This window comes from Xyrauchen texanus, chromosome 44 (assembly GCF_025860055.1).
Source record: "Xyrauchen texanus isolate HMW12.3.18 chromosome 44, RBS_HiC_50CHRs, whole genome shotgun sequence".
NCBI classification, from domain to species: domain Eukaryota; kingdom Metazoa; phylum Chordata; class Actinopteri; order Cypriniformes; family Catostomidae; genus Xyrauchen; species Xyrauchen texanus.
The window spans coordinates 8,345,831-8,366,361 of NC_068319.1; the positions used below are offsets into that span (position 1 = coordinate 8,345,831).

General features: G+C 38.7%; 2 long non-coding RNA genes across 2 annotated transcripts in view; one reads left to right on the forward strand and one right to left on the reverse strand.

The window, feature by feature from the left end:
- LOC127636277 (uncharacterized) overlaps window positions 1-20,531 on the forward strand; it is a 63,194-nt gene that overhangs the window by 13,768 nt on the left and 28,895 nt on the right. The window lies entirely within an intron of this gene.
- Window positions 2,883-4,512, reverse strand: LOC127636278 (uncharacterized). Its single transcript, XR_007969567.1, has 3 exons — window positions 4,220-4,512; window positions 4,016-4,055; window positions 2,883-3,266 (listed from the first exon to the last, which is right to left on the reverse strand). It is a non-coding gene; the product is annotated as an uncharacterized LOC127636278 (long non-coding RNA).

Below are 20,531 nucleotides of genomic sequence, written 5' to 3' on the forward strand. Positions count from 1 at the left end.
GCATTTATATTCATTTTGTTTGTTTTTGTTAAATATGGCCGTTCTCAGCAATGCATGGACCTCTCATTGTTTTTCACAGTGTTGCTGCTGAACCAGACATGAATTCATGAGTCACGACTGCAGATTACTCCAAATACCACATTTTTCTCTGGCTACAAAGATAAGTCTGACGTTACTGTAGTCATATCTGGAAACATCCCGTTTACCAGAAATCAAATACGCAGAGATGTGAAGTCACTGGAATACCCCTGTAAATATGTGTATCTGGATCGTGTTAATATTATTCTAAAGGAGAAGACACTTTTTTGTTTCTCCTTCAGTTTACAGAATGAGTCACAAAAGCAGACTCTTTAATTGTTAGCACACTCATGTGCAAAGCTGTGTGTTTCACAAGGGAAAGACCTGTGCTACAGTGTTAGGTATTCCTAAATATGTGGGTGTTTAGACACTGCAGGAGCTGTAGCGTCCCGCTGTCTTACAGGAGCACATAATTAAAAGCTCTTTGTGTTGTGATGATAGGGCTGCCCTTTTGTTCCTGTCGAGCTGAGCTCTGATCGTGAGGTGTGGGTTTACTGGAGTTTACCATCTCAAAACATTTGCTTTGAGATTCGTTTCATGGGTTGAATTGCACTTTCCTGCCTGAATTTGATTGAGCAATTTCCTCTCTGTCTTTAGAATTTAATATAAACAGGGATTCCATAGATCATGGAAAAACTGGAGATTTTAAAATGTTCATTTCTATGGCAAAAATTATATATATATTTATCATTTTTTTAAATGGTCTGCTCCAGAAATGACTCTTTATTAATGCAATCTCTGAAATTATATAAAATAAATTATTAACGACCAACTGGAAAAGTCATGGAAAATTAATTAGTAAGAACCTTGAATAAAGTAAATGTATTACTCCAAAATGCCTGATGGCTGATTTGTTTCCCTCTTCTTTTTAAAATGCTAAATACACCTGCAAAACTTGACAGCAGTAATAAACGTATTACCCGTTGTGTGTTGCTACGTTAACAATAAGGCTGTTTTACAATACATTAAAGAACAATACAGCTGCCACAGCAGTGTACGCAGGTGAATGAATGTGTGTTTGACCTGTGGGGGGTGAGAGGGGCTCTAAATGTCAAACCAGAGAGCTATTATAAAGTGAAGGAGACGTCGGGGGTTTTGAGCATTGGCCCTTTCCTGCCCAGACAGAAAGGATAAAAATAACGTTCTTGTGGCTGCTGTACACCTTTAAAGACCATTTACCAGGCGGGTTTCTCTTTCCTCATCTGTTCTTGCATATTTGTTTGTTTCTGATGTAATTTTCTTACCAAAGCGACTAATTGGAAAGTACATATAATTTGCCAGGGAAGATTATTTCAGCAGGTAGCTAATGACACAAATGAGAACTAACATGAAAGCATAAGTCTCTTGCTGTTTGTACAGGTTTATGGTGCTGTTTAAAATGGCTCACTTTTACTCTCTCCTCTCCTCTCATTCCATTTAATCAGTTTTGTCCTGTTGTCATTCAAGGGGAGTGACAGATAGATGGCAGTCCATATGAAGATGTAGATCAGAATGCTCTTTCATTCTGTCTGGGCATTATTTGCTCCAATTGCTTTGATTATGTATGTTATCAGTTTCATTACAATTTACATTTTCAGCATCAAATAGTTCAAGTCAGAATGTTTGTAGATTTTTTTAAAAGAATAAAAACCACACTTAAAAATGTTTCTGGAGCATATCAGTGATTTTGAATGGTCTGAGCATTAGTGGTGATTTGTGCAGGGATGTATTCAATTATGTGTAGCCGTGAGGTTCACTGGCTCTCTGGAAGAGATTAAACTCTGCATCTTCACGCTGTCTGAGCATGTTTGCTGCATTTCTTCCCACCCATGTGGATATCTGCATGTGGTCATCCTGATTGTGTGGTTATTCCTCACAAACAAGCAGAAGAATTCTCCTTTAAAATGCATTACTTATATTTTTGTAAATTTACTGCATGCTACATGCATACAATGAGTTTACAAATAGTATAAATGTTATTTCATATAGAAGTGTAAATATGCATGATTATATTTTTTTTTAAATAAACTTAACTACACTGCAGTACAAATAATTATACAAATGAAAAGGTTATAATAAATGATTATTAAATAATACAAATAGTTTTCAATTTAAATAAAATATGTTTAGTTGTAAAGAAGGCATTAATTGTCTCTGGTGATGTAATCAAGCTGCAGTTATTACACTGCTGATATTAAAATAAAAATGAAATCTATGTAAATATGATTATAGTTAAAATAAACATGTTTATGGTGATGATGAAATGCTTTTATGGGTGACATTTTAAATAATGTGGTCCCATAGTATTTTGTTGTATAATTATTTTACAATGTATATTTCAAATATTTTATTTTATAATATTTTGGAATCATAAATATTCAAATTCTCCTCCCGTTATCTCTCTTAAATGTACACGTAGACTCTTGTATATTTGCATGGACTTTTTTCTTTGCATTCAATTGCTAATATACTTTTGGCTGGTTTAATCATATTTTTTATATTATAGTTGTAATTAAGTATGGTTTATATTTCTTATTAAATTAAAATAGTAACAGGCTAATCAGTATCGTCTTTGTTGATATTATTTATATATGATGTATTTTTAGAACAATACATGTTTTATGTCATAGCTGCAATATATAATATAATGTATTATTTGTTTAACCAGACCTATTAAAAACGGTTAATAACTTTAAAATCAAATTTATGCTGTTTGAAATAAAAGTTTTGCATTGCAACATTTTTGAACATCATTTTATTTTCGATGCAAAATACTACATATTATGTGGCTAATTCTGTTTGTAATTTACATACTTATAGGCTACAACATATAGAGAATTGAAAGCTTTGTAAACCTTATAAATAAAATCCACAAAGTGTCTGCAAGGCAATGATTTAATTAATCCCTCTGAAGAATCGAGCTGCAAATTCTATGTAAAAGAGCAAATTATTTATTTAATTCTGCTGTCTGCTCATATCCGAGAGAGCTGCGGTAAAATTGTTCTTTATTGTGAGTGCTTGTCTCTCCCCAGAGCAGATCTAATTTTTTTTCCTCTTTGCTTTTACGGCATTGATTTTCTGCGTCCTGACAACAATGACATTGTCTTCTCACTTGGCTGATCTCTTTCCTTCCTTCGCCTTTGAATTTGCTCACATTCTGCTGAGGTCTCAGCGTCATATGGACAGCGAGTGTCTTCGTCCCTGTGTCTCTAAATCATTTGAATAAGAACAGAAAGAGACACTGATATCTGCTTCAAAACATGCGTTTCACTGACTGACTTTTCTAAAATCTGGAAATGCAACCCAAAAATAGATTATAAAATATCTCCCAAAAATCATAGAAATTATATATTAATTCTATATGTGCAAATATTAGTTGATATATATTAGTAATATTGTGAAAAAAAGAAATTAAATAGTTTTAACAGACATTATTGTTCCTATAAGAAAATATTTGTATTTGTAAAAATTATTAATGTTCCTAGTTTTAGGAATTCAAATCCTTAAACTAAAAATACAAAAAACAACAAAAAAAGACAATTATACAAGATATTTAAAAAAACGAATTTGATTTAAATTTTTTTAATAATACAATGAACAAAATATATACGTTTTTGCGTAGTAGGCATTAAAGCTAAAATGTTCTGTATTTCATTTTAAGGAGGAAGTCTAATGTCAGATTCAAGCATGTGTTCACATTCATATTTCTAATAATAGACATTGAAATAACAGTAGGTTATTTACTATATTTGTGTGTGTATGTATATGTTTTTTTCATACATACACTGAATATATATATATATATATATATATATATATATATACATATGTATGCAAAACCACCTCTGTCAATGTTATTATCTTTAAAAAAATAATAAGATAATTGTGTGATATTTTGTGTAATAATAGGCAGGTATTATTTATTGCTTATACTTTTAAACATTTATGTCACTCTTACCTCATTTTATTTTCTTGATTTGTTTGTTAATTGCCTCTTTCTGTATTATGAAAGAGGGAGAGAAATAGAAAAGAAGATAAATCATTTAGTAAACAATATTAGAACCTAAAAATATGATTATTTAAAACAATCATACTTTAGAAAAATGTCTGATCATTAAATGAAATTAGAAATTAGAGCACGAAAGGAGCAGTCCAGACTGACCGGAGGAAGAAAAATGCTGGCTAAGCTATCTGTTTCACATGCACCGACAGAAGGTTCGATATGCATTCGATCGATGAATGAAAAGGCACAATGACAAAATCGGACGGGGCTTCTTTTCAAATCCACGTCCCCAGCGTTCCCTGCAGTCTGCATTTCCACGGCAGGCAGAGAGCAAGGGTTACATCAAGGCTGCTCTGTGGACCGTGCAAACAAGTCTAGACCAATGACCTGCTGAATAGCTCCCTTTGAAGAGCATGCAAGTTCGGTCAGGATGAAGAGAAATTGAGGCGGACCCTCTTTTGAGTGCGGAGCAGCCTGTGGCCACTGGGAGGTAAGGGGCAGGGGAGATAGACAGCATCTGCTTCCATGGTTACTGGCCGGGCATGGAGACCTCGCTATTGTGGAGAATCAGTTCTCATGCTCTCACCAAGGAAATGTCACACATTTTAAGAGCGGCCAGTCCGGGACGCTCTCTTCATCAGCCAGACGCTTTTTCTTTCTGACTGTAATCAAACGATAGCACATGGCAGCTTAGAATAAGTGGGAAAAGGAGGGGGGTGCGGAGAGGAAAGATTTTGTGATCAGAAAAGGAAAATCTTATTTTGGAGTAAGATATTTGGAGTGAGATTTCTGTCTGGGGTGATTTGAAAGGGGGTGGGGGTCTGTTTTTGTCTTCTGCCTCATGTTGTGATAATGGATCGTTGTGGAACAGGCCAAAAGTCAAGGTGTATATTGTGAGGTCAGGGTCTTTTGTTGTGTCTACGTAATATTTATGTCATTCGGCTACATTGCGGTTTGGTGGTTTTTATCTTAAAAGTCTGTTTTCAGTAGCTTGTATCTTTTCATTTTATGAATAAGGTTACTAAATTAATTTACTGGCATAATTTACTCTGCCTTTTTTTTTTCTGAATGACTTTATTTCTTCCATGGAACACAAAAGGAGATTTTAGGCAGAATGTTAGCCTCTGTTACCATTAAAGTTCATTGCATCTTTATCTTTTTTGTATACAGTGAAAGGTAATGGTGACTGAGGCTGTCCTTCTGCCAAAAAATCTAATTTTGTCTTCCACAGAAGAAAGTAAGTCTTGTTGGAACAACATGAGGGTGAGAATTTCCATTTTAGCGGGGAACTATCCCTTCAATACATTGTGCCACTATGGAAATGTAGGCGAATATATATCATGATGTCAGATGTCGGGTGTGTGGGGGTTGTGGTGGAACGCTGAATTTGGCCGTGCAGCTGACGTCTGCCCTCCCATAGAGAACACAGAGGGGCCAGATGGCAGCGCTCTGCCGAGGGTTCAGGGCAGAGGATTTGTCCGGGGATCGTGGGAAAGTCTTAGGCTGAGTTCACCTGCTCAAAGAACAGCCTCGGGATTAGGACCAGCCCAGATTTAAACTGCAGTCATGAACACAAATAGATAATCAGAACCCTGGAATAAATGTCTCATTTAATCTCCATTTGAAATTGTGCTACCTGGAATTTTCTTTTCTTTTTCTTTAAAAAAAAAAAAAAAAAATTTGTGATGTGAAGAATTAGGATTTTTATTCAACAAAAACAGCATTTTATTATTATTATTATTATTATTATTAGCCTGTTATATATTACCATTTTATTATATTTTATTATTATATATATTAAATTGTATCATTTTAAATGTAATAGGGGATTTTATATCTCTTCTTAAAGTATTCTAAATAAGAGTACTGACTACTGCATTTTTTTTATAAATTCCCCTCTATTTCTTTGTAATGTAATTTCTGGATCTTATTTTATATAATAAATAAAACTACACATATAATATAAACTATATATAATATGTAAATAGAAATACTGTATATATTAAATATATATAAATAAAATATATTTAATTGTATATTTCTTATATATATATATATATATATATATATCATAGTTTATTTATTTATTTTCTCACAATTCCTCCTAATTTTTGTGGAATTTATTAGATTTATCTGGATAATTATTGGATCACATATGTATTCTAAAATGTTTGAATGTTAAGAGATAAAATAATTAACAGATTTACTGTCATAATTTTTATAAAAAATACAGACAAATACTACTAGTCTCTGTATGCCTTCTTGTTACAAATATCACAGCCATTTGGATGATGTTTCACAACTTTATTTGAATACTTGTTTTTTTTATCTATTATTTAACTTAAATTGGAACAAAGTTGTTATGTTTGTACAATGACAATAAAATTGCTTGTTCATGATGATAAAAGCTTCAGAATAGCTGTTTTCCTGCCCTAGCTCAACCCTGAAATTAAGCAACTGTTTGATTGCACCATAAACTTAAATGTGATTTGTGGTATTGTCAGAAGCATGGTTAAAAATGCAATTACAAAGTCATTTTCAATATTTAAATAGATAATAATGTAACCTCTTTGCAAACGTTTACATCTTAGCAGGGCCATTAACTGTTTGTGTTGGAAAAATCATGTTCTAAATAAGCTGTCACTTGACTAGGAGACAGATGGACAGGTTTTCATCTTGTTTTTGGTCTTATTCTGAAGTCATTTCTTCAGCAGTTCCTCAGGGTTTTCTTTGCTATTCTTCAGTGTGAGAAGTGGATCTTGGCATGGGCTTAGGAATTTGGGCCAAGAGGTGAAGACAGAGAGCGTTCTGTTAGCAGAACCATGTGAGGACACTCATCTTTGTACGTTCTGTCCAAGTCCCTCATGTTTCATAAAAGCAGCTGAACGCAGGGGCCATGATGGGGCGTTTGCCTGCTGACAGCACAGGGCCATCGTGGGTCAAACTCAAGAGATCTCCAGCAGCTGAGAGATCAAACATATCCGCATGATGCTGAGTAATGATATACCGCTCGACTCACACTTTGAACTCTGGGAGTGTTTAAGCCTCTTTTAAGTTATGTCATGCAGGTATTAGGTTTGTTTGGCTTTAGCTGTAGTGGAGGGGAGTTTCTGTTGACATAAATCATACTTAGTGGAGTGTGGAAACTTTGTATTTAGAAATATGAACCTTTTTTTTCTTAGTTCTGTTTAGAACTACTCTCGGCTTGTTGGAATTCAGACTAAGTTTGGCTAGAACGTTTTAGCGAGCACCTCTGGAGAGATCTCGTATGGATAGAGATCAGGAGAGGGTACAAACTGGGCAGGGGGATCTCATTAGTACTCATAGGTATTTGTACATACCGTTTACACATACATTTTGTACACATACACATTTGGATGGACACTGAAATATAGAGTATGAACGAACATACCTTTATATATGTACAGCTTTAGAGACATAAATCTTTAGGAATCCTCTGATTACTGTTCAGAACAGAAATTCTTGAAAACTTTTCGAGAGTACAGCTGCAGGTGAACGAGTTCAATACTTTTGATGCAATCCCATAGCAGGACTCTCATCAATCAGTGGTTGTCAAGAAAGACCTTTTTAGATGGCAAATTTATTTAAAAAATGAAATCCAGATGAGAGTAGAGAAAAAGTAAAGAAAAAGTAGTCATTTGCTCTCTTTGTAGGGCTGAATTTAATTAGAATAAGTGAAAAACAGTTGATGTTATAATTGTGACACGTTTCACTCCAATACTGATTTCTGTTTGTTTGTGTATGGTGTCACAGTTGTTTTGTGACTAAGTTCTCTAGGGCTGCCCCCAACCAAAGATTTTCCTAGTCGACTAGTAGTCGTTAGTTTAAGTCATTAGTCGACTAGTTGTTGCGTGTTTATGATATTAATTGAAATTACTTAAATATATATTTTGGGGGGCATCAGATAATGGTTTGAGTTCCAGGGCTGAGAAAGAATGTTATAAATAACATTGCTAACACTGAATAGAATATCAGGAAGACTCGCAGACTTGAGTGAAATTGAAGATGACATTTATTTGATGAATATAAAACAAAAAAGTAATGTCAATCTTTGGTGTATGCCCCGTCTGGCAGTCCGAAGTTTTAGTACTCGGAACCGTCATATCCTGCCGGAGATAGGAGGCAGGGGCGAGAAGCCTACCCTTGTGCAGGATGGGACTCAACTGGTGGTGGTGGGGTGGTGGAGGTTGCCGCATTAGCACACTGAAACAGTAATGTGATAGATTGTGAGCAGACTTGTAAAGCAATGACTTACATGTCATTGGCTGGTAATTACCCAGCTAATGGTGCGATGATGTACAGCTGCTAGTCTTCCCGCTGGAACTACGCTGCGCTTACATTTCTATTTTACAGAGAAATACTAAACCGTAATAATGAACCTTTACAATATACATTTTACAAGCACACACATGAAGCGAGCTGCAGCGACACCGGCAAAAACCGGTTATGATTCTGAATGTGTTGGAAAAACCAACAAGGAGTCACATAAATACCCGACTGGTAGAGAATGCGCAGCAGAAGATGGCTCTTTGCCAGAGAGATGTTGACAACTGTTGTAAAGCCATCTTTCAACAACACACATTTTAATTGCACATACATTTTTCCAGTTTCATTAGATTTTTTATTTCAAATAAATGTAAAATAAAGTTTTAAAATCAAGGTGTCTTTCTTTATGGTGTAGGCTTGATCCGAACCATTCTTAAAGGTGCAGTATGTAAGATTCAGAAACCCTTGTTATTAATGACACTTGTGGCCGTTAAGTGAACTGCAGCCAGCTAACTGTTGCTCGTGCTCCCACTCGTACACACTTCATAGGGATGCAAACGAGCATCAACCAAAACAATGACATAATGTATAAAGAGACTCAATGTGATTCTCTGGCATCATGCTGACAGATGAGGTAGCATAATTAAAATTACACAGTTATGATTGTTTTACTACAAACTTTGAGACTGTATATTATATTTGACTCTCCAGTGCTGGAACAGGGCTAAAACAAAGTGTGGATATAGGTCTGACTATGCAAGACTGTAGTTTGAAGTAATCACTTTTCTTTGCATGATACATTGACTGCATTTATATGATTATAACGCCTATGACGGCACTGGTTAGCTAGTCAGCTTTATCAATAGCTGTTAGCTACATCTGGTGGATGATCACAGTAGCTGTTTATAAATTAGACTGTACATTATAAATATGTTGACACAATTCAGTATTGATCCATCACAACTGTCATTTTGATATATCGATGCACTATTGTTTTATAATAATAGAATGTTTATATTTTCTGAATAATGTTACACTAATGAATGGGTCTTTTTGCATTATCTTGAATATTGTCTAGCATTCCAGTTTGTCAGCGTTAGCGGGCGAGATCAAGTTAGCTAAACTTATACAGATCAATCCTAATGCCACTATATTTCACATGCTTTGCAGTTATGTAATTTACCTGTCCAATAAGAAGAATGTCATTTCAGGGTCCCTTCTCATGAAAATCAGTCTACAGGCTTTAATAAACAACCTAGAAAGTCCAGAAAGGGCTAATTTTTTAAGTTGCGTTACAAGCCGTTCACACATTGGCAAAATAAAAAGGTGAATATTACATGAAAATTGTTACATATTGCACCTTTAACGAAATTTCCCCATTTGCATATGTTAACTTAAGCCACGTCTACATTAGTACATTATAATTTTAAATGCATTATATTAAAGCTATGTTTACGCCTCATTTACTAGAACACCATTTTACTCTGATGCTCTACATTACCGCATACGTTGGGAAAAAAAATTATGTTAAGAAACTGAAAACTGTAGCGTTACTCCCTAATAGAGGATCAAACGTTAGTCGATGAGAAGAGTCTTGGTTGACCAAGTTTCGATTGGTCGGTTGGTCTTAGTGTCCAACAAGCGGTAATACTGGCGTTCGACGATTTGAACGTGAATACTTAATTACCGCATGGACCAGCCGTGTAAACGATCATGTCTGTCTGTCACTGATTGCGTGACTTCGCCTCTTCCTTTGTTAGTTTTCTGCGACCAATCAAAACTTCGTCAACCAAGACTCTTCTCATCGACTAACGTTTGATAGTTGAAAATGGTGTTCTAGTAAATGAGGCGTAAACATAATGCATTTAAAACTATAATGTACTAATGTAGACGTGGCTTAAGTTAACATTTGCAAAAGGATTTTACATTTAGATGGTGTCAATACCTTGATAATAAATGTTTATTGTCTATGCAAATATACAAACATTTATGTGTGTCAGCCTATATTAATATACGCAACAACAATTTGTATGGTGACTTTGCTGACCTGATTGCATCACGAACGGTATTTTTAATACAGTAATTTGCCTCCGGTATCTGAGCTCAGTATCATCCATCACATAGACACAGCTCTGCAGTGATTACAGTTGTGAGGTTACCTTTGGCTTCATTGGTCGAAAGTCAGTGCTGTATGCCAACAACTAAACTCATGTACACCCAAATGGAAACTTCGGCCATTATTTACTTACCTGAATGTCATTCCAGACCCGCGTGCTGTTATTTTTACCACATAAGGAAAAGTTTTAAAGAATATACACACTGATTTTTTATACAAAAGCTTTGTGTGAGGAACAGAGAGAAATTTAGTCATTAAAAGCTTCATTTTGTTATGCAAAATGTAATTTTATACTTTTTTTGTATAATGTTTTTTACTTTATTTTTTCCTTATTTTTTTTATTTTATTTTATTGACAGATTTAGTGAGAATCACTCTTGTATAAAGCTTGACAGTCGTGGTAACTATGCATTGCCGTTGGCTGGATACAGGTTTGGAACAGAATACAGGTTTGTAATGACATAGTTGTCTGTTAATAATAAATGTTTTATGTGGATGCTTTTCTTTGTTGATCACTCATAGCTTTGAAATTACAATAGATAATGTTTTGTTTAGGGCTGTCGATTTAACGTGTTATTTCAGTGCGATTAATTTTACAAAAAATAACGCGTAAAAAAAATTAAAAATAATTAATCGCATGTCCACGCACCATAATAAGGAAGATTCCTGAGTAATGCAAGCTTGTAGTACCACCTGTTTACTCCAGAGGGCAGTAAGTGAAATTTCAGCTGAATGAGCAACGCAGTTCATACAGTGAAGAAAACACTTCAGTAGGCAGATCAACACAAACATGCGTTACGTTCTTGCGTTCAAAACACTCGAAGGAGCGCAAATGTGATCTAAGGGATCGCAAGATGTGTTTAAAAATTGAGTATTAAACTATATTTAACTTGACACAGTGACCTAAACATTTTATGTTTATGACGCAGTGCACCCGAGACGTCTGATGTAGGTGTAAATTAATGGGCCCTTAAACAAGCCCTCATAATAAATCTCCAACTGATTGACAAATTCACTTGTGAAATGGATTGCTGTGAACTGTATGACAATGATTGACTTATGATCAATAATATGGTAGTAAACAATACATTGTATTCTAAAGCCGCTTTTTGTATTGTCTTATCAATGATTAACTCTTCTACTACAGGAATGTAAAGCATTTTAATTATCTGAATATTGTATATATATATATATATATATATATATATATATATATATATATATATATATATATATAATTCTAAAGTATTTAAAGATAACTATGTATAATTATATATTGATATAAATATGTATAATCATTATATATTGAGTTATTGTTGTATGATGGGCTTTCTCTGCAAATATTTGTATATGCGATTAATTAATCATGAAACTGTGTAATTAATTCATTTAAAACATTTTATCGACTGACAGCCCTAGTGTTGTTTCAAAGTAATAAGAATGCATAAGTGTTTCGGCCCTTGGGAAGGGTACCCATTGCAAGGGTGTGGAACTCTTTTAAGATCATTGTTCTGAACAAAATGGCCCCCCGGTGTGTGTGACACTTTTCTCAAAAGCTTCTCACGAGGGTTTTAAAGGGTTAACTGCATACAAAAGAAACCGAGAACATGAAACTCAGCAGGAGACCCTGTGGAAACTCCGGTCAGCCATAATCTTGACTCAATCACTTCCTGTTTGCTTTACCCACGATCAGGAATCTGTCACAGGGCTGAATTAGAGATGGCAGCCACATGCTGATTCAAAACCATATTGACGTGCACATGAATCATTCTGAGGATTCTATTTGATTGAATCAGTTTGGTTTTTCCCCAGTCCCTTTAAGTGCAGAAAAATATTGTGATAATGAATTTACATTAGCTGTCACAGAGATGCTAACTAAATAAGAAGATGATTGCTGATTGGCTTGTGCCTGAGCATGCTACACAACTTCTTGTCCAAGCTCTTGTCATATCTAGACTGGATTACTACAATGCGCTTTTGGCAGGACTTTCTGGATGTACAGACAAATCTCTGCTGTTAATTCAGAACACGGTGGCATGTTTGGTTTTCAACAGCCCCATGAGAGAGAATGTCACACCTCTCTTTATTAAACTGCCATTGGTTGTTTTGCGTCAAGTTTAAGGCATCGATGCTCGCAAACAGCCCCCTGTCTACATTCACTACCTCTAAGTCTATGTGCCCTCCAGAAGCTAGAGATTGGTGAGTGAACATCGCCTCTTGGTGCTATCTCACAGAGGCACAAAATCGCTTCCTCTGACTTTCACTTCCGCCGTTCCTCGCTGGTGGAACGACCTTCCAAACTCCAAGTAGCTGATTCTCTAACTTTTTTAAAGAAACACCTTAAGACCGCATCTCTTTCGTGAGCACTTGACACAACCCTACTAATGCACTACTAATCTTCCTACTATAGTCTTACTAATTCTTCACTGAAAAACGAACCACTCAACTTCCTACCTACTTTTACTTCTCTGGGCAATTTTAAAATTGTATTGCAGCACTCGTGTTATTGCCTCATAATGACTAATCGCTTTTGCTGTGTTCCTCATTTGCAAGTTGCTTTTAATTAAAGTGTCAGCAAAATGAATAAATGTAAATGTAATGTAAATATTGTGTGTTTGTTTAACCCATTGACTTATTGTGAAACTGCCCCTGAGAATGTATGATTTCCTGTACACAATCTTCTTTCACCTTCATAGGAATGAATACATTGTTTTCAATGCCTTGTCTCTTTGATAATCAATAATTTTATCTTTTAGAGTTTAATGTTTCAGAATTCTGTTAGTTATTTGAAACAATTTGGGTTTACTCTATGTATGCAAATGTGAGCTCAGTCATTCTGGTTATGTTCAATCAGAGGTGGCAGTTTTTGTGTTGCGCAAAAATGCAAAACAATTTTGATTCAGCAATTTCCTGCACAGTGCAGGGGTGAATAATAATTATTCATTTCCATGTTGTTCCTGCTGTGCCCTTCCAATGTTTTGCTGAATCAGCGATGGATCAGGCAGCAGAAAATGGCATGATTTTCATGCTTAACGCTTTTTATCATGGCTGCAGAATAGTGAGTTTACAAACTAGACAGACTGTGTGTTTGTGTGTGTGTGTGTGTGTGTGCTTGTGTGTGTGCTTGTGTGTACTTTAAGTCTATATTGCACTACAGTCCATATACACTACCGTTCAAACGTTTGTGGTCACTTGACTGAAATGTTTGTCATGATCTTAAAAAGCTTTTGATCTGAAGGCGTATGCTTAAATGTTTGAAATTAGTTTTGTAGAAAATATATAATTGTGCCTTATAAACATTTATTTTATTACAAAAAATTACATTTTTGAAATTGATGACTTAGACCACATGATTAAGAAAAGCAGCAAATAAGTGCCCAACATATAGATGGGAACTCCTTCAATACTGTTTAAAAAGCATCCCAGGGTGAGAACATTTTCTCAAGTTGGTTGAGAAAATGTCAAGAAAATCTAGGCAAAGTGTGACTACTTTTAATATGCTAAAATACACTGTTTTGATTCACAACAGAATTCCCATTTCTATTATTCCATAGTTTTGATGACTTTACTATTATTCTAAAATGTGAAAAAAAAATTAAATAATAATCAAAGTGTAAGTGAACATAAACTTTTGAACGGTAGTGTAATTGTATAAGTTTCACCCAGTTAAGGTTTTTTCAGGCTTTCGTTAAAAATGTCTGAGCAAAACTCATGTGAAAGCCAGAGGATTTATTCTTGTCAGAGAGCAGGACTCAACAAAGCATTCTTTTCATGGTGCTTTTATAAGCATAGAATTGAATATTCCTTTTGATTGTGAAGTCTACCTTTTCCCTGGCCTCTATAATTGTAGATGATTGCCTCAAATGAGACTTAATGTGTATGTGTATTTTAAGTGTGCAGTTTTATTTTCTAAAAGCTTAAACACATTTGAGCAATGTCTGAGGTCTCCTATCCATGTCAGTCCATGTCTGCTGTGTATTTTCTAAGACAACAAAAGGCAGACCAGGGGAAAATTTTCAAGGAAAGTACCCAGAAGTGACAGGAAGCATGCGCAGTAATACGATCTATCACCTCGCAGGCCAACTGAAAATTAATCTTGTGTTGAGGCAGATTACAATGAATGACTAATTCACCAGCGCTGTCACATTATAAACGTGGAAAAATGTATTAACTGATGGGCAAACATTTTCTCTTGCATTTTACTGATGTAATGAAAATGGAGTTATGGCATGCCACATTTTGTGAAAATGATTCAATAACTTGTTGATAAAGAAAGGTGTAGTTGGGAAATGAGAACTGGCTGTAGAACCAACTTAGTTCAATTTAAACCAAGTTCTGTGTTTTGTGTTATGTATACTTAAGGTTTGTGAGACTTCTTAAATGTGTTGTTAAAGATACACATTTAAAACAGAGTTTTGTAAGAAAAAAATATGTTTCCAAAATGTAGTATGGTGTTTGTTTCGCTTATATGAAAAGTACATACAGTAGTTAGGACCAATTATTATTTTAGTACTAAAAGAATCGTTAATAAAATCATTAAGTGGAATCTTAATCTGAACCAGAAACATTAAATTCCTTACGATTCCCATACCTTTAGAAAAGTTGTTCTTGGGACATTTGAGAGTAGCAATGTCAGTCTAACAACCTCCTTTGTGTAAAAATCTCAGTAACTTTAATAAATATAAAGCTCTATTTGACTCCAGTCTGGTGAGTTCCAGAAGAGTTGATGAGCTATGTTGAGATTTTCGTTTTTTCCTCTAGCTTCTTACCTGGGGGTCTTGAGAGTAAGCAAGACTAATTAAACCTGAAGTAATTAAAATTCATTTTAATGGCCCTGTTCAATTAACATGATGCTTTCTCAAGTCTTGTTTAATGCCATTTTTATAGATCTGGTCATTTGTTCTAACTTGCGGAATACATTATTACTCTCCAAAGTTTAATATTCAGTATTCATAATGTATTGATTTTTCTTTGTGATGGTAAACAAGATCTATGTTTGCTTGTCGCTCACGCTTTGCAGCGTTTCGGTTATCGATGTGGGCTATTCACGCATTACTTCATTAAATTAAAAGCCCTTGTACGTTACCGCTTGGAGTTGCTGTTTATGTTAGTGACCATAAGTTAATAGAGAGCACAGCTAAACCCAACACAATCTTTATTATTTGTGATTTTCTTGAATTAGCATAATTTGCAGTTTTAATTTTTTCTAAGTACCACAAATGTTCCAAGAAATCCCATAATAAGCTTATATGGGAATTCTTGGAAGGTGGTTTTAAGTGAGTTAACCACCCTGCCCCTCGAAAGTGTGTATTTGCATCCTGATTGTGGGATCTTCATAGTTTTTCCGTAGGTGAATTGCCCTTTGAAGCTTTGAGAAAGTACGTTCAGCTGATGTGTCTAGGATGTCCTTTTTTATTTTGCAAATCTCAGCAAATTAGTGTTTGTTTTGTGATTGGATAACCTGTCCCATGGTTGTAGAGCTGCCTAGCAACATGCAAATCTGTTATGATTTCTTATTCTTTGTAAAGACTTTATATTATAATTATTGATTAAAGTTTAGCCCCTTGCCATAAATAAATTCATGAAATCCGCTTTAGCTGAATCAATGCCTTTTAACCATGTTTTAAATTGTGTTAGGTTGCTTCACTCCTACTGGCTGTTCGTGTGCTCTGCACCAGCTCTCTGCTTCCCTTTTCCCCATCAACAGCCTTGGTTCTTAACCTGTCTCCACCCACCAAAGGCAGCTGCAGCCAATTAGGCTTGCCGAAAAAGTGTCAGTATTTAATACAGACCCACCCATCCGAACTGATTGGCAGTCAAACAAAGTCATTTTCTTGGCTGGTTGCCTGGCAAACCTCTGCAAGTATTTAAGGAAAAGCAGAAAGCAATGTCTCTCTGCACTGAGAAAACCTCTAATCTCACTGCACAAAACCTATTCACACCATCAACTTTGTTATTTAATGTTTGCACTATCTCCTTAGAGGCTAAAGCAAACTAAAGTACGAGTCAGACAGCTTTTTACCAAATGCATTGAGACTAGATTGTTTTATCATGTTTGGATTGATTCGGCTTTGCTCCTGCAGTTAGTAAATGTTTGCACATGCAAATCTCTACTGTCTTTTTTACATCATGTTTACTGATATTAAAATTGATATTGGAAGAAGTTGGAGCTTTTGTCCCAATAAAGTAGATCCCCCTCTGTGCTAGGGCATGGCTAAATGTCAAACATTCAATACATTTTTGCCAGTAGTTGTTGAGTGGGGGGGTGTACTGTAGTAAAGACTCCTCCGCTTACCTGTCTGCGTTATTTAAGGCACCTCCGCGTTCTTAAAGGCACCTCCGCTTAAAAGGGCATCTATACATTGGTGAAGGGCACCTTTAGATTTGTGAACGAAAGGGACAGGGTCTGACACCCATGTAGCCCCCATTCTGTGCTCGTCAGTGCTCAAAAATACATATACATACTGTATACATGATTTTACATTTAGTCCACAATAAATACATAATTATTGAGATACATATACAATATTGTCAAAAGACTGAAAAATATTGAAGTATAATTTTTTTAGCTATGTCGTCCAGCCATACCCTGCGCATTTATGTATTTTTTAACACATATGGTTCATCTGTGTGTCTAGAGAAAACATAAAGTCAGTTACGATGAAGACCTGTCGCATGCCTACATGGCTTTGAAACAAAAATGACAGTTTTCCCATAGTGAATTCTCTCAAATAAGAAACGGACAGTACTGTATATCTGCCCTTTGAGCTTAGAGTCAGTGGTGCATGTTTGTGGTGGAGATTAACAAGGCATGTAGAAATAATGCTTGACATTTCACTTTCTGCAGTAATAACTTGGCTCGGATATAGGGGTAGGTCGGTGGGGGAGGTCGTTGGGGGGGGGGTCGGCACTGCAGAAAATTTTTACTCTGGTTTCTCCTATATCTTTTATCACAAACATACACCAGTGGAGGATTAATGTCAGGCTATTCTATCACCTTCAGCCGACATTGTTTATAGAGCCAATGAATAATTGCAATTAAGAACGAGAGCGGCGAGTGTTGATTTTCCGTTGCCATCTGGTTCTTTCACCCCTGTGCTGTGAGCAGCGTGTGCAGTTGGTTCACCCCACTGAAGGGACCGCATTATGACTGTTTCACATTACTGCGACGTCTGTCTGATTTTCCCCCCTGTCTGGTTTTCAGTGGGTCGATCTGTCCTGCGGGAAAACCTTCCTCCCTCTGCTCTGTGTTTTTTATGCAATTTTTCACTGAGCTCAGCTGAACTTTGACCTCAGTGCCCTGCTTCTCCGGATATGAAACTGCCCTTCTTTGAGATGACGAGACAGCGTTAATTTATGGAAATACGGTTTAAAAGTAATTTATTGTATTATATACAGTTTATGATGTCATGTGTGTCTTTAAGGATTGATTTTGGAAATTGAATATAAGTATAAGGTCTTTGTGCATATGTGTTTGGGGGGGGGGAGGTTCGCCACTGATATTCTCTTTCTTAAGACATATTAAAATGGTAAACCATGTTTTTTGGACATGTTAATCTACACTCCAATTTTCTATTTTCTTCAAAAGTTACAAAAGATACCATATTACTATGTGTTTTGGACATTTTAGACTGTCTGTTCTTCTGATTTTCTCTTTTTCTTCATTCGTCACTACCATTATAACCATATTAATACCATTTTTTTTGGTACATGTACCATTGTAGTACCATGTTTTTGTACATGTAAATCTACACTCTTCTGATATTCTCCTTTTCTTTATAGGTCTGTCATGTTCATTGTTGTCCTTTGTTCTTTTGTGTACTTTTATTTTGAAAATTCCTGTTCAGTTCCTAGTTTTGTCACATCCTGTTTTCCCTCCATGTTTTGCTCCTCCTCCCAAGTCTCTCGAGTCTTCCAGGACTCCTCCCCCCAAGCCTTCCAGGGCTCCGCCTCCCAAGTCTCTCGAGTCTTCCAGGGCTCTGCCACTCGAGCCTCCCAGGGCTCCCCCTCTCGAGTCTTCTAGGGCTCCTCCTCCCAAGCTTTCCAGAGCTCCGCCTTCCGAGTTTCCCGAGCTTTCCAGAGCTCCGCCTTCTGAGTTTCCCGAGCTTTCCAGAGCTCCGCCTTCCGAGTTTCCCGAGCTTTCCAGAGCTCCGCCTTCCGAGTTACCCGAGCTTTCCAGAGCTCCGCCTTCCGAGTTACCCGAGCTTACCAGAGCTCCGCCTTCCGAGCTTTCCAGAGCCCCGCCTACCGAGCATCCTGAGCTTTCCAGAGCTCCGCCTCCCGAGCTTCCCAGAGCTCCACCTCTCAAGCCTCTCGAGCCTTCCAGGGCTCCTCCCCCCGAGCCTCCCAGGGCTCCGCCTCTCAAGTCTCTTGAGCCTCTCGAGCCTTCCAGGGCTCCGCCTCTGAAGCCTTCCAGGGCTCCTCCTCCCGAGCCTCCTAGGGCTCTGCCTCTCAAGTCTCTCGAGTCTTCCAGGGCTCCTCCTCCCGAGCCTCCCAGGGCTCCGCCTCTCAAGTCTCTCGAGCCTCTCGAGCCTTCCAGTGCTCTGCCTCTCAAGTCTCTTGAGCCTCTCGAGCCTTCCAGGGCTCCGCCTCTCAAGCCTTCCAGGGCTCCTCCTCCCGAGCCTCCTAGGGCTCCGCCCCTCAAGCTTCTCGAGCCTACCAGGGCACCGCCCCTCAAGCCTCTCGAGCCTTCCAGGGCTCCGCCTCCCAAGCCTCCCAGGGCTCCGCCTCTCAAGTCTCTCGAGCCTTCCAGGGCTCCGCCTCTCAAGCCTTCCAGGGCTCCTCCTCCCGAGCCTCCTAGGGCTCCGCCCCTCAAGCTTCTCGAGCCTACCAGGGCACCGCCCCTCAAGCCTCTCGAGCCTTCCAGGGCTCCGCCTCCTATGGCTCAGCCTCCTACTGCTCTGCCTCCCGAGCCTCTCACGGCTCTGCCTCCCGAGCCTCCTACGGCTCCGCCTCCTATGGCTCCGCCTCCTGCGGCTCCGCCCCCCGAGCCTCCTACGGCTCCGCCCCCCCGAGCCTCCTACGTCTCCGCCTCCCGAGCCTCCTACGGCTCCGCCTACCACGGCTCTGCCTCTCCAGTCTCCTACGGCTCAACCTTCCTCGGCTCCACCTCCGAAGCCTTCCAGCTCACCGCCTGAAGAACCTCCTACGGCGCCACCTCCCTCGGCTCCGCCTCCTAAGCCCCCCACGGTCCTGCCTATGCCTCCTTCGACGCAGCCTCCCAAGTCTTCTACGGCTCCGCCTCCGAAGTCCTCCTTGGCTCCGCCTCACGCGGCTCCACCGGTCCCTATCTGGCGGCCACCACCCAGGTCCCCCAAACCTACCCACATCCCGTGGTCAACCCCCAGGCCTCCTGAACCTATTCTTGCTCTGTGGCCCGCTCCCAGGCCCCCTGAGCCCGTCCTTGCTCTGAGGCCAGCTCCCAGACCTCCTGAACCGGTCCTTGCCCCATGGCCATCTCCAAGGCCACCTAGATCGGCCTCTATCCTGTGGCCTCCTCCTAGGCCCCCTGAGCCGGCCCTTGCCTTATGGCCAGCCCCCGGGCCATCTAAACCTGTCCCTGTCCTGAGGCTGCCTCCCAGGCCTCCTAGACCTGTTCCCGTCCTGTGGCCTCCTCCCAGGCCTCCTGACCCTGTTCCCATCCTGTGGCTGCCTCCCAGGCCTCCTGACCTGGTCCCAGTACTGTGGCCTCCTCCCAGGCCTCCTGACCCGGCCCCTATCCTGTGGCCTCCTCCCAGGCCTCCTCCCAGGCCTCCTGACCCGGCCCCTGTCCTGTGGCCTCCTTCCGGGCCCCCTGACCCAGTCCCTGTCCGGTGGCCTCCTCCCAGGCCTCCTGAACCTGCCCCTGTCCGGTGGCCTCTTCCCAGGCCCCCTGACCCTGTTCCTGTCCAGTGGCCTCCTCCCCGGTCCCCCAGACCTATCCTTGCCCGGTCGATACCTCCCTGGCCCCCTAACCCTGTCCCTTTGTGCCCCCCGGGGCTGCCTAATGGGCCCCGTGGACTGTCTCATCTCCATTTGTGCCCCCGTGGACTGTCTCATTTCCCCCTTGGATTTCCTGCCTGCCCTCTGT